The following is a 15224-nucleotide window of genomic DNA, read 5'->3' as shown; positions in this document are numbered from 1 at the left end:
TCTAATTTGTGATAATTAGCATAGTAATCACTGCTTTTACAGTTTACGGAAATGAACTTTTGAAACTGTACTCAAAATCTGAGATATAGGTATTCTCTCGTAAGTATATGTTAACGTACACGCTGGGGGATACGCTCCTAGTGAGCAGACATGTTAATGAAGGTGATTTTTAGGTGAATAAGCGAATAATTCAAGATTTGTGTTAGAATTTGTTAATACGACTGGTTCTCCGTGTCATTGTCCGTGTCTGTATAAGCATTTGAACTGAAGCGGTTTTTTTTTTAAAGTTAACCCTTCATTTTTCCATCTTTTCGCTGTACAGTTTGCTGTCCACGCAATTAATGTTGTCTGAAAAACTTCAGTGTAATTTTTTACTTTATTTGAATAACGTAGCCCATAGTGAATCAACTCATCTTCAACCTAACAGTAAAGTAATTTTTAAGTGTTGACTTCCTGTGCCGATCACGGAATCGATATTTGGAGAAAAAAAAGTCGTGATGAGCACAGCTTTAGCGAGAAGTAGAAGCACAAGCTCGAAATTTGAATTGAGAGCTTTTAAATATTTGGCCTTCGATTTGACCTTGATGTGAGAAATCGGGACCAGCAACAATCCATTTCTTATTTGATAGGCTAATATCTAGATTTTCTTTAAAAAAAAAAAAATGTCCGGTTTAACTGATAATTTTAGTGGTTTTCACAAGACTGAAGTAGGTTTCTTTTCGCAACCTGTAGGTATTAATGCAAAGTGGAAGCTTTCAATATGAGTGGAAAAATTAACATATGCTTGTGATCATGGCTATCGCTCGAGGCGAATTATTAACTAAATAAACCTTAGAGAGCTACGGGGACAAGAGTGGGTACAACATTAAAACACGTTCAGAAAGGTTTAGTGGGGTGTGTGTATGTCAGACAATATATATGTGCATAGTTATTGTCGGTAGATTTATTAAATTAATGAATCTCTTATTTATTACAGATGTCACACACACACACACACACACACACATATATATATATATATATATATATATATATATATATATATATATATATATATATATATATATATATATATATATATATATATATGGGGAGTAAGGCATTTATTGTCTCATTTTGAAATTTGAACCTTCAGACTATGTCCTTTGACCTAATTTTATCCCCCCCAATATGGATGATCTAATTCGCACACTGTATATATATATATATGCATGGTTGATTCTGCGGGACCTCTTGCTCCAGCAATGATCGGTCCTTTCTTTGTGGGGGTCATTAACGAGTATCATCATTAACACCAAATAAGTCAGCCTAGTAGATCTTTTGATATCAAGAAAAACGTACTATACGCAAAGTTTTGGTAATTATAATATACTGAAGATTGGTTTCACCGTCGTTTCAGTAACTCTTTTGCTACCCTGTATTCAAGGGTTCAGCCTAAACTGGTTATCTGAAATATACTGAGTATTGTACAATGTGAGCCGTGTTACTCGTTCTGATTTTTACCTTTTGATTATTACTTCTAGTTGAACAGAGGGAGGGGGGTCAAATCATGTTTGGTACTAATATAAAACTTTATAATATACAAATCTCACGTACAGTGAATAACAGAATAATTTAGACATTCACTAATAAGTAAATTGAGCCTCAAACAGTGGATACGAGGCCCTTTTGTCTGGGAGTCAAGGTACGTTGCACTCCTTGCACTGCCTATTGTTAGGGTTCTGCATTGTATCAATCTACCTTATTTTATGAAAAAGTACTGACTTCTGAAGTTCGTAATTGTGAGAGTTTGATTTCGATTCCTGAAGATAGTACAATATTCTAATGTGTAGACCAGGGCCGTCATTTAGGGGGGTAGGGAGGGGCATTTGCCCCCCTGAGTTTGAGATGTATATAGATTTTATCAATAGAATAGTAGTAAATCAGTGAGAAACGCGAAATTTTACTAATATCAAGGGGTCTTGCCCCCCCCCAAGCAAAATCTGAAATGACGCTCCTGGCGTAGACCCTTGTTATATGTACATCCTGTAAACCTAACAGCTTAAATCTGAAATCTGTACATTTTAATTATGTGTTGCAGAGGTAACGAAAGTTGCAAATGTGTTGGGTGTGTCGCGAGGGACAGTGTTCAGGGTGTGGACGGCGAACGGATGAAATACGGAAAAACACATAGGCGAAGAGGAATATTGGTCGACAAAAGCCTCAGTGACAGTCCCGTTGAACACTAAAACCGATTGGGCGTCATTATCTTGTACCGCTACCAACAAATTGGAAAAAGTGGAAGTGGGTCAAAATGGGCCTCCAAGGTGGGAGGAAAATGACCTACTGTTCCGCTACTATCGAATTTCTAGGTCGTTTCCTTCACACGGTTTAGTGCCTGTTTTGTGCCGTTTTGTGTCCCTATATCCACGTTTTGTGCGTCTAAGGGTGTGGGTCAAAATGAGCCCACAGATATGACGGAACAAGTTAAAGTTGTTCCACCAACATCGAATTTCGAGGCCGTTTCTTCACCTCGTTTTATGCTTGTTTTGTGCCGTTTTATGTGCCCATTTCCGCATTTTGTTGTTAGTAGAAGTGGGCGAAAGTGGGCCTTCAATGTGGGACGAAAGCGACTTTCTCAGTTTATTTGCTGGACCATTTTCACCTACTTTTGACCCACTTCCTATGACGCATGAAACTTGGAAATAGGAGCACAAACTGGCACAAAACAATGCGAAAGAAACGACCTCGAAATTCAATGGCGGAACAGTGCTTCATTTCCATCCCACCTGGAGGCCCATTTTGACCCATTTCTGACGACGCAAAAAACGTGGAAATAGGCGCACAAAATGGCACAAAGCACGCATAAAACGATGTGAAGGAAACGTCCTTTAAATTTGATAGTGGAGGAATAGTAGGTCGTTTTTGTCCCACATTGGAGGCCCATTTTAACCCACTTTTTTTGAGGTACAAAGCGTGGAAATAGGCGCACAAAACGGTAGAGAATACGGAATGAACGATGTGAAAGAAAAGGCTTAGAGATTTGATAGGGGCGGAAGATGGATCACTTTCCTCTAGCTTTGAAGTCCTACTTTGACCCACATCCATTGACGCACAAAACGTGGTTATAGGCGCACAAAACGGCACAAAACACACACTAACCGATGCGAAAGAAACGACCTCAAAACTCAATAGTGGCGGAACAGTGGGGAATTTTCCTCTCACTTTGGAGGCCCATTTTGACCCAATTTCTCTGACGCAAAAAATGTGGAAGTAGGCACACAAAATGGCACAAAACTGGCACTAAACGATGCGAAAGAAACGAACCCGAAATTCGATAGTGGCGGAACAGCATTAACTTGTTCCGTTATATTTGTAGGCTCATTTTGTCCTACTTCCGATGACGCACAAAACGTGGAAATAGGCACACAAAACAGGCACTAAACTACGCGAAAGAAACAACCTCAAACTTCGATAATGGCGGAATAGTGGGTCATTTTCGTTAAACTTTAAACGACCGTTTTGATCTGCTTCGAGTGACGAAGAAAACGTGGAAATAGGAGCACAAAACCACACAAAACACGCACAAATCGATGTGAAAGAAAAGCCATCGAAATTTGATGATGGCGGAACAGCATTAAATTATTTCGCCATACTTATAGGCCCATTTTGACCTACTTTCGATGACGCACAAAACGTGGAAATAGGGGTACAAAACAGTAGAAAACAGCCACTAAACGGCGAGAAAGAAACGGCCTTGAAATTTGATGATAGCGGAGCAGCACTAACGTTTTCCGTTTTATTTGTAGGTCCACTTCGACCCACTTCCGGTGACGCACAAAGCTTGCAAATAGGAGCACAAAATGACACAAAACGATGCGAAAGAAACGATCTCGAAATTCGATAGTGGCGGAACAGTGGGTAATTTTCCACCCACCTTGGAGGCCCATTTTGACCCGCTTCCGGTGACGCACAAAACATGGAAATAAAAGCACAAAACGGTACAAAACACGGACAAAATTATGTGAATTAAACGATCTCGAAATTCGTTGGTGGCGGTACAAGTTAGTGACGCCAAGTAGATTGTCATTTTGAGCCGTCGTAAACTTTGGTGCAAGTGATTGAGGAACTCAACCGGCAGCTCTCACAGTTTATGTCAATAATCATAATTCGTAGCGACTTATGTGACATGGACATACATGGACATACAGGAACAGGTTGCACGGGCAAAACGCCAATGGTATCACCAACATGTAACATGGATCGCTGATAGCTGGAAACGTGTAATGGGTCGGATGAGAAATCGTTCACATTATTTCAAACTATTTGTCGTGTTTGTGTGTGGCGGACACCGAAAGAAGCGTATAACTTGTTCTGTCGTCTGCGTTATCTAAGCAGTCTTTCGAAATGAAAACTTCAAGTCGAAGTCAAATTTTCAACCCATTGTAACTACGCATTCACTAGAAATCCGTCAAATTGTGATCTTAGTATTGGACATTAAAGTACTTTGGATATCTATTGCTCCGTCTATCTCATTACTGCTGTAGAGGCAGGGGCAGATAGGTATCATTAGAGGGGCTCGGGCGCATCCTACCACAAGGGCCACCCGCTTCTCAATGTCACAAATCAAGTTGCACAGTTTTCTGTCTACAGTAAATTAATAGTATTAACAATTAAAACCTTATATTCTTTCATCAGTATATTATTCTGAATTGTTCGAAGTATTACATGAAGGAGTATGTATACTATATTACAAAATTGCCAAATGCTTTAGTGTACTACTTTTTGATGCTACTGTGTACATCACCTTTTCATTTCAAACATTTCTTAACAAATCTTCCTCAAGAGACAACAACATAAATGCTTCCAAATGTTCCTGAGACATGGCACTCCTTAACCTATTTTTAATGTATTTCAATTTTGAAAAACTTCTTTCACATGTTACCTGAGTTAAGGGGTGCCATTTGAATACTAGTAGCAAACCTGGATAAATATTACTGCACCAATTACTACTCTTTAAAATTTAAAAACAAACAAACAAACAAAAAGAAACATTAAACAATTTTTGCAACACGTTTTGCACTCGATTTTCTGTGAAGAATATGTTTTCTTCTAATCCTGAATAACTAACCCCATCAGCACAGTCAGTCATTTTTTTTTCTGTTGTATTCATCATCAAGACTGTCTTTCAAGGAGTCCCACTTCCTTGAAAAGTCCAAGAGAAGACATTTATAAAATCCCTGGAAACTTCTGTACTGAAATTTTTCAGAAGATGTGTACGTTATCGAAAGCCGTGTCTTGAAGTTCAGTTACTTGGTTGAAGTGTCTAGAGTTCAAACAATCCATAAAGTATATTGCTTCTTGAATCTTCAAGAAATACTCGAAATTACCGTATCCAATATTGTGTTGAACACTCGATGCAGTACCTGGTCAATGGATCAGAAATAGCTTCATCTTCACATTCATATGGAAACATTCTTTTCCATTTCCGAAAGCGAATTGCCGATGGTGAGTGGAAACAAAGAAATCACGTTCTAATTCTTCAAATTTGTTATTGGACCATTCTGCAAATCTTAACGTTGCATTCTTAATTGATTCAATATTATCTTTCTGCTTTTTCAGTTAAGACAGAGTAGTCTGCACCATCCAATACGACTACAATACACCAGCACCCTGTATTTAGAGAGTTTGAAAGAGTCACTTGACATATTCTCAGGAACAGTTGTGCTGTCAGAATTGTTTTGAACTTGAGATGATCTTTTATATATCATTTCGCTTTACACCTAGCTTTTGGTTTGATATTTCTGATATTTTCTGTAGAAGCTATTTTCTTCATTATTTTGCTCAATTCTGTGTACAAAAGCACTTCATGGGTTCAAAACTTACCAAGCGTTTTCTGCAAAACAGTGTTTGGTCCACCATCTTGTTTCCGTAGTAACTGAAGTTTTTTTTTTTTTTTAAGAGGCGGAGAACTTTATGTTGAAATAAAACACTTTTTTTAAAAAAAATATCCATGGAATTGGCTTTATTTGACAGATCATTTTATGGCATTAATGTCTGTGTTTGATTTCGGGCATGTGGCCACCGAGGCTGGCGCGTTCATGGCGTAATCTGGAGGTCCAATTTTCACATATTCTTGTCTCTTTGCGCTCACCGTTGTCTGTAATGTTCTGACCAGCATCATTTTTGAAGACATTTGGATCAATGATTCCACAGGATGCGTATTATCATTAGAATAAACGTTTTACAAAAACGAATGGAATTCATGTTTGTTCGATCTGAAGAATAAGCTGTACACACGCTGCTGAGGTGGATAATATGACAGCCAAGACCTCGTGCTATCTCCTCGTTTATAAGCAAACTCTGGATTAAAGAGAAGGCTTTATTTTGATTGATGGGAATGGGACTCAAAAATTTGAGGACGTATAAAACAGTTCCTTTGCTCTGTTCTCTGCTGCATCACACTGTTCAATGTTTCCACTGACTTCCGAATCTGCATCACTGGAACTGAAGATTTTCTGTTCACTTTCTTCTTTGAGAGTAACAATTGCAGCTGATGTTGAAAGCGCACTAATTTTAAGACTCATGGAAGTGGAACCTTCTTGTTCATTTTCCACTCTGACAGTTACGTTTGTAACTCATGTGGTCGAAGCACTAATTTCAGCATTCGTGAAACTAGAATTTTCCTGCTCATTTTCCACTCTGACAGTAGCATTTGTAGCAGATGAGGCAGGATCGCTAACTTCAATACTGTGTTCAGTCTGTTGGCAGTCAGTAGTGGATAGTCTTGCAGGTTTGGAGGTACTAACTAGGTATGTGATTCTTTTGCAGGCATCAGCATCTGCTTCTAATAGCTTCGCCTTCTTTCCAGGACGCCGCATCGATTTTCGCAATTTAAAGCTTGGTTCATTCAGTTCGAAATTTTCCTTTTATGTTGCATCTAGCAGGCACTTCGTTGAGGAGCACACCGGGCACCGCCCGGTGGCCCTATTTGCCTCTCTGTAGAGGGAACCAAAATTTAGATGTTCGTGGTACTGCAGCGTCTTGAGTTTGCAACGCTGCATAACAAGTGTGATATTGTATGCTTTTGTTTTACACGTAGATTTGAAATATCTTTTGTTTGCAATACTGTTAACCTAATGTTTTTTTCAAAGTATACCAAATAATGTCTCCCAATCTATATTACTTGGTACAAAATTTTAGTCTTTTTATCCATTAGTCTAGAGGTTACAAGGCCGTATTAAGGCAAATTATATATATATATATATATATATATATATATATATATATATATATATATATATTATAAAACGTAATATCATTCCCATTTGAAACTGAGCTAGAAGCAGAAGTTAAAGCCTTCTCTAGAGACAGTGACATTCGTTATGCGGTTTGAGAGTTCTATGTATAAAACACAGAACTTATAAAAGCAAAAGCTAAAAGAAAAAGGTATAAATTGAATTTGTAATTCACGACACTCAGTAACAATAATATTAATAATAAAGACACTAGCATTTACATTCTAGTGGGGTATGTCAGATCCCAGGTAACTCACATTACGAAAAGTCTCAGTATTTATGTTTGTTGCTATTAATACAATGATAGTTCACGTCAAACTGTGAATGTGGATAAGAAACTAGCACCATCTATTGGACAGCTCTAAATTTAGAGAGGAACATATGATGACTGGAGTCTTACAGACCTCATCTAGACAAGAGCGCTGACCCTGGGGGCCCGGGCCCACAATGCTGATGTAGACCCTCACATTGTATTTATGAATATACAATCTTTGGCATAATTTGAATATAATTCGTCTTAAAATCCTCATACATGCCTTCTGCAACCAAACACACATCTGAATGGCCCCTCCAAAGTTACAGAGAAATCGGCGCTCTTACCGCTGGAGTACTTAAAGGTTACGATAGTGCTTAGCAATCAGGTAAATCCTAGGTGCGAGACCCGCGACTGACCATCTGGACTTAAGTTTCTTCCCAGTAGGGATGGTACCGAGACCGAGACTAGTCTCGGTCTCGTCTCGGTATCGTCTCGAATTATCGAGACGAGACCGAGACCGAGACGGCCTTTTATATACCGAGACGAGACCGAGACGGCCTTTTATTTACCGAGACGAGACCGAGACCGAGACGTAGCTTTATAAATCGAGACGAGACCGAGACGAGACTTAAGTCAGTCTCGAAAGTCTCGGTCTCGTCTCGAATATTGATATAGACAACTATTAAGATTGATCTTTACTCAAAATTTCTTTCGTTGCTGTATTAGGTAATATGGGAACAGTTGACTAATATTCACTGGCGTAATTAGGGGATGGCTATCGGACTGAAGCCCCTCCCGAAATAGATTTGTGATCATTTTCTCGCATTGCACGTGCAACACAAATATTTCTTACTCGTTCTCAAGACTCTCCCGAAACAAAATCCACTGCTGATGTGTATAGTCATCTCTGTCTCTCTTTCAATACATACATACATACATACATACATACATATATAGACCAGCGGATCCAGGATATGACCGAGGGAGGTGCTAAACCATAGTTTGACATTTTATCCAGTGTGAAGAAAGAAGTAGGATTGAAGCCCATTTTATACAGTATATAGCTGAGCGTCAAGGGGAGGTATAACCCCTTTAACACTCCCCTTGGATCCTCGCCGTATATCATATCTAATATAAGTAAAAGAAAGAGTTTGTTTGTCTGTGTGTCTGCGCGCCTGTCTTTCTGATTGCCTGTGTGCTGCCTGGGGACCAGACAAGAGTCCAAGAGCTACGAAATTAGGGTGACAAGTATCATGTCCCAGGCCTCAGACCAAGAAGAAGCTTTTTTTTTTTTTTAATCAGGAGGGGCGTTTACCGGGACATGTAAAAGTAGTAGAAAATGACCGATATTAGTGTCGAATACATAGTTATCGCAGTCGCTGAGATCAATGATGATACTTCCATTAGCGATGACTTTCAAAGTCAGCTAGCTACCAGTGCATGCGGGCCGTGGTTCACTTGCGGGGGAGGGGAGTACCGAGACGTAAAAATAATAGAAAATGACCGATATTAGTGTCAAATAGTTTTCGCGTTTTCTGAGATCAATGGTGAAACTCCGATTGCATTAACCTCCAAATTCACTCCCATTCAGCTGTGGGCCGGAATTCACAGGAGGGATACCGAGACATGTAAAAGTAATCCAAAATGGCCGATATTAGTGTCAAATGTATAGTTTTTGCGGTCGCTGAGATCAATGGTGTCACTTCCATTAGCGATGACTTTCAAATTCAGTTACCAGTGCATGCGGGCCGGGGTTCACCTGCTGGGGAGGGGGTACCGATTCATGTAAAAATAATACAAAATGACTGATATTAGTGTCAAATACATAGTTTTCGCGGTTGCTGAGATAGTGATACTCCCACAGGCCTTGACTTCCAAATACTGGTCCCATGCGAAAAATGGGTATTTCATCAAGTTATATATAATAGTCATATATATTAAAAATGCTGAATTTTTTTGACATGCTGTGTGAAATGTGGAAGGGGAAATTCTTCTAGATACTCTGCAATACCACTAGATAAACAAGCAGTGTTGCCAACGCAACATAAAGTTGTAAATTTTCAAATTGCACTACGTTTGATACTATATATTTCTGTTCAGTTAATTTAGTTTAGTGCGTGGGTTTTCTCGGGGTTCTCCCGTTTCCTCCCACTTTATTCATTCCACCATTTCATTCATCTCTCATCATCACAGTCTCCTTTAGCCTAACCGGCATAACCGTGGGACGTAAAACTCAAAAATTTCATTTAATTTTTTAATTGAGTTTAACGCCTCTTTCAGCAGCGAGGTTATATGAGATTGAACCTACTGATTAACGTTGAATCTAAACCACATGAGCTCCCGCCGGGAATCTAACGCCATAGGCTAACTGCTTAGCCACGAAAGAGCTCTTCATATTTCTAATTTAGATATTAAATAAAACCATAATACCACATACATTATTCAGTGTAACAAAGGACAATACATATCACTAACATCAACATTTTGGAGATCTCTAATAACTCAAATGGCAGGAACATTATAACATTAGTGTTCAGAAGTTTTAATTACAACAAGTCTCAGTTACATTATTTTAAGCAGTGTTGCGAACTTAAATAAATTGCTAAATATTATTATAAATATAGTGTAAATAACGTAGCTAAAGTGCAAAATGTTTTAAAATTACTCGTAATTTGTTTTATGGTGCAAGAATGTTTTCAAAACACGATGTTTTTCATAGTCTTTGGGCTACTTATAATGTTAATGTCAAAGTTTTCGTTCCAGCAATACATGTAAAAGCAAATTGTATTTGAAATTAAATGCAATTGATAACTTTTCAGTAGCACTAGTTGTTCTCCCTAAGCCTTAAGCCTGGTGTATTTTTTTTAAGATTAAAACACTGCTTTATTAAAATTTTAATTACACCCTAACTGCATTTCATTTGTTATAGTTTGACCACCGACTACCTCAAACTCGATCCATACCATATAGCTATATACAATTATTCATAGACTTACAGTTAGTAATACACATTGTGTTGATTTTTGGTTTGTTTTGTTTTAGTTTAACGTCTCACGATTATGCTAAGGCGGCTAAAGGAGACGTGGAGTTACTAATCATAGTGGAATCCGACAAACTTCTGTCGTTGAACATTACCGCCACCGGGAATCGAACTCGGGACCATGCGAACCAAACTCAAGCGTACTAGCCATTACAGCAAATGGGGGTTCTTACATTGTGTTGATTTAAATAATTGAGTCAGTGTTGCCAGATCCGAAGATCAAAAAGGATCGTGTCTGTGCTCCAAAAGTAGAGGATATGAACTATTTGTAGCCCAAATATATAGAAATGAATTATTTGGCAACTAATGACTGGTACTAATGAAATAATGTTTAAAATAGACCGAAAAATGTGATGGACATATTGCAAGACAAAATTATGATCGATAGACGAAAACAATTTTAGATTGGATACCACGTAACAAAATCAGGAACCACTGGGGAGTAACCTGGAAAAGAGTTACCCAAGATAGATAGTTGTAGAGAAAACTTGGGGAGACTTCATCCAGCAGTGGATTGATAATGCTTGATTATGATGATGGTGATGATTTTATATCGAGATCTCAGAGGTAAACTAAACCAAATCATAAGTTCGTAATTTTACAGGAGAAGCCAAAAACCGGTTCCTTAACTAAGATCTATAATACTGTTTTTCAAACTATACTAACCGTAAGTAGTTACAAAGTAGTAAGATGGCTTTAGACTTACATTATTATACCACTAGAAAGAACATAGTGTATAAATTTACTAGGTAAGTTAGGGTAAAATTGGATCCAAAATTTGACGAAAGTCATACAGCGAAAAAAAAAAATATTTTTGACTATTTAATACTTCATGTTGCTGCAAAACTACGAAAATAAATACAAAAGAAAACTAGAATATTAAGAATCACTTGTTTTGGCGCGAGAGAGAAAATAGATACAGCTAGCTCGAATTACCTATATACTTATATAATATGTATGTTCATGTTTCACAAGTAATTTTCAATCAATATAAAATTTCAACGTAATGAACGCACCATTAGTTTTCTGGAATAAAGATCACATGCACCGCTAAGAGCTCAGGAATAAGCTTATTCTATGTTACGGCAGTGGATTACGTATGCGTATGTAATGCATTACAACTTTAGGAACTTGTATAAGAAACAGAATGTACTTAAATTTAGACGCGAACTAAATGACAGTCAAAACAGAATGTATTGGATAATAAATGAGAAATTGTAAAATTTCAATTTCGGTACGATTAAGTAAATTCATGCTGCTATGTGTTGCATTATCCGTTAGAATGTATTGATCAATTCTTATTCTAAGGAAGGAAATAAACTACTGTATAGTACTGAAGTTAATTTAATAGAGTTTAATTGTATAGGCAGTACTGAGGCCATATAAGAAAGTCTTTTACTGAAAGTGAAATATGGGTTACTATTAGAATTTTATCCCAGATATGATATACCCACTGATGATTGAAACTAGAACACACACATGGAAGGCATCAGCACTAGCAAATTAGCTCTGAAGAAGTACAACATACTATAATTCTAAGTCAAGAATAAGGCCAAAAATAAGAAGCAGAAACGACAAACTTTACAATAATAATACTTTTACAATTTTAATTTCATCTATTTATTTCGAGACTTTCGAGACGAGACCGAGACGAGACCGAGATTTGGCTCTCGAGACCGAGACCGAGATCGAGACAAGCATTTGTAGACCGAGACGAGACCGAGACCGAGACAGCTATTTTAAAACCGAGACGAGACCGAGACTGTACAAAGTCTCGTCTCGATACCATCCCTACTTCTTAGTGGTTTTCTTTTTTTCTACCAACTAAATGCTGGAATGATACCTTTAAATAGAGAGACTGACTTCCTTCCAAAATTCTATTGCAGATTTTTTCAGCCAGTGGTCAGACCCCTAAGAGGGTCGCGGAAAGAACGCATGGATGGGTGTTGCCAGAGGTGGTGGAAAAGAAATGTAATTATCATTTAGTAACGGAAAAAAATTAAAGATAATTTAAATTTCTTATTTTGAGACATATTCTCATGTTCATACTTAGAAAAATATACTATCAAATACAGCGTAAAGTATTAAACAAAATTGAAAAAATATTAAAGATTCATTTTAAAACAATTGAAATAAAGAAAAAAATGAAAATGGTGAAGAATTGTATATCGAAATACAAATACAACAAAAGCTGTATATTTAATTATAGTTCAAAATGAAGGCTACATATATATATCACTGTAAACTCTAATCGAAAAGTTTATTACAAACAGGAAATTATTGGTCACTAAGAAGATAATGTGATAAAAAGGAATCGTGAAATGAAACAGATTGAGAAAACCTGTTCTATTGCATCCAATGTAATATTCCTAGAGAATTATATTTGGAACTGCCTAAATAAATAATTATTGATAATGAGATGGAGTCGGAAAGATTTGTACCTTCATTTACAGAGATATAAAAAGAAATAAGTTGAAATCAAGGAAAATGACAGCAATCGTCTTCTTCGAGATTTATTACGGGAGAGAATTTATTTACGAGAATTATTCAAATGAATAGTTTGCTTTTGCTTTCAGCTGTTTCTTTTCGAAAAACATACTACAGTTGGAATTCAAAGAATCATTATCAAGATATCACGGCCAAACCTTGTCCGTTACAATCTATTTGAATAGACTTGTATGGTTCCAGGAAGGATGTGTCGCACGACTATCGGGAGAACTCACGTTACAACACATGCGAATATATGTTTAAAAGCATTGCTTTAGTATCGTTACTAAAGTGTTACGTCATGTTGTTTATCTGATCGAAGCATAGTTTAGGTTCCTCGGGCATATCGCAATATAAATAAATAAACAAGCCAATGTCGTATGTACACTACGCAAAGGAGTTTGGTTGTATTGTATATTTTCTCAATTGATATTAAAACCAGAAGTGGTACTAGATTACATTGTAGATGGGATACATTTTTAAAGGGGGATACTTAATTGTTTGCAGAAAATTACTTCACTCTATCTATCACCGTTTTCACTCTATAGCACTCACTGTTAAAACCAAGGGGGGCGCGGTGGCTCCGTGGCAAAGCGTTCACCTCCGGTGCTTGGGGTCCCTGGCTCGATTCTAGCTCGCGCCGTGTGGACTTTGTGGTTGACAAACACCGTGCTCGTGGGTTTTCACCGGGTTCTCCCGTTTCCTCCCACTTTCTTCATTCCACCATTTCACTCATTTCTCATTATCACCGTCTCCTTTAGCCTAAGCGACATAAGCGTGGGACGTTAAACTTAAGATTTCATTTCATTTTTTTCACTGTTAAAACCAGAAGTTGCTTATTTTCTGGCATTTCCGGTTTCAATACAGAAATTAGAGTGGGGATGGAATATATTTATGGGGCGCTTAATTTATTGTAGAAAACAGATTCTCTCTATCTTCGATGGTAAGCACCGACAAAACCAGAACTGGTTGATTTTCTGCCACTTCTGGCTTTAGCAGAGAGAATAGAGTGGAGATAGACTGAGATGGAACGCTTAATTTATTATAGGAAACAATTTCTCGCTATTTATTATGGTTTTTGTTCTGTTTGCGGCCAACACTAGTATCGGAAGTTGTTGATTTCTGCCACTTCCCGTTTGAATAAATGGTTAACGAAGAAGATAGGACCTATTTTTATAACGTAGAATCCTGGGGCCGCGGTGGCTCAGTGATAGAGCGTTCACCTCTGGTGCTTGGGGTCCCGGGTTCGATCCCAGCCCCCGCCAAGTGAACTTTGTGGTGGACAAACACCGTATACCTGGGTTTTTCGGGGTTCTCCCGTTTCCTCCCACTTTCTTCATTCCACCATTTCATTAATTACTCATCATCACCGTCTCCTTTAGCCTAACCGGCATAATCGTGGGACGTAAAACTCAAAGATTTCATTTCATTTCATAACGTAGAATCCAGTCCAGAAAAGAGCTTTTCGCAATCTTTTATCTATGTACTGTAGATCAATATTGATACTGGAATTTTTAGTAAATTGCATCACTTCCGGTTTTAATGTAGAGTTAAGGATGAAGAATAAATTCATTCTGGGGACGCGTAATCGATTGCAGAAAATCACTGTAGAAACCGAAAATGGTTGATATCTACCGTTTTCCGTTCGAATATGACCCCCATGAATTAACTTGTTTCATAACGTTTTATTTGCTACGCTCTGACCAAAATTAGTGGTGATTCATTGAGTACTTCTCTAAATTTTTGCCAGATAAACGAACGGGCACACGGACAGTGTAATATATAAAGGAACAGTTTCAGTCTTCTGTGGTTCTAAAGTAATCATTTCTAACAGAATGATCTGTGACGTCACAATTTTCTGCTCTCCTTCTTAGCATATCACATAAAGAAGATAAGACACTAATCTGGTGTTGAGGAAGTCTAGTAATATCAGGAAGATAGCGCGTAAAGTCCCGCTAGTACAGTGTTAAAGTATTTGTTTCATTTTCGTTCTTTATTCAATAGTTTCATTGTTTCAAACTTTTTCTTTTGCTTTGTTATAAAATGTTGACTCTTTATGCGATCTAGTAAATTCGAGTTGCTGATGCGAAGTTATTCTACGATTGGGTGCTGATGCGAAGTTATTCTACGTGAACCAATTCTGCTTTCATATCCAGCTTTTTTT

The sequence above is a fragment of the Thermobia domestica genome, chromosome 18 (assembly GCF_964235325.1).
Source record: "Thermobia domestica chromosome 18, izTheDome1.hap1.1, whole genome shotgun sequence".
NCBI lineage: Eukaryota > Metazoa > Arthropoda > Insecta > Zygentoma > Lepismatidae > Thermobia > Thermobia domestica.
This window is presented reverse-complemented; position numbering follows the sequence as displayed.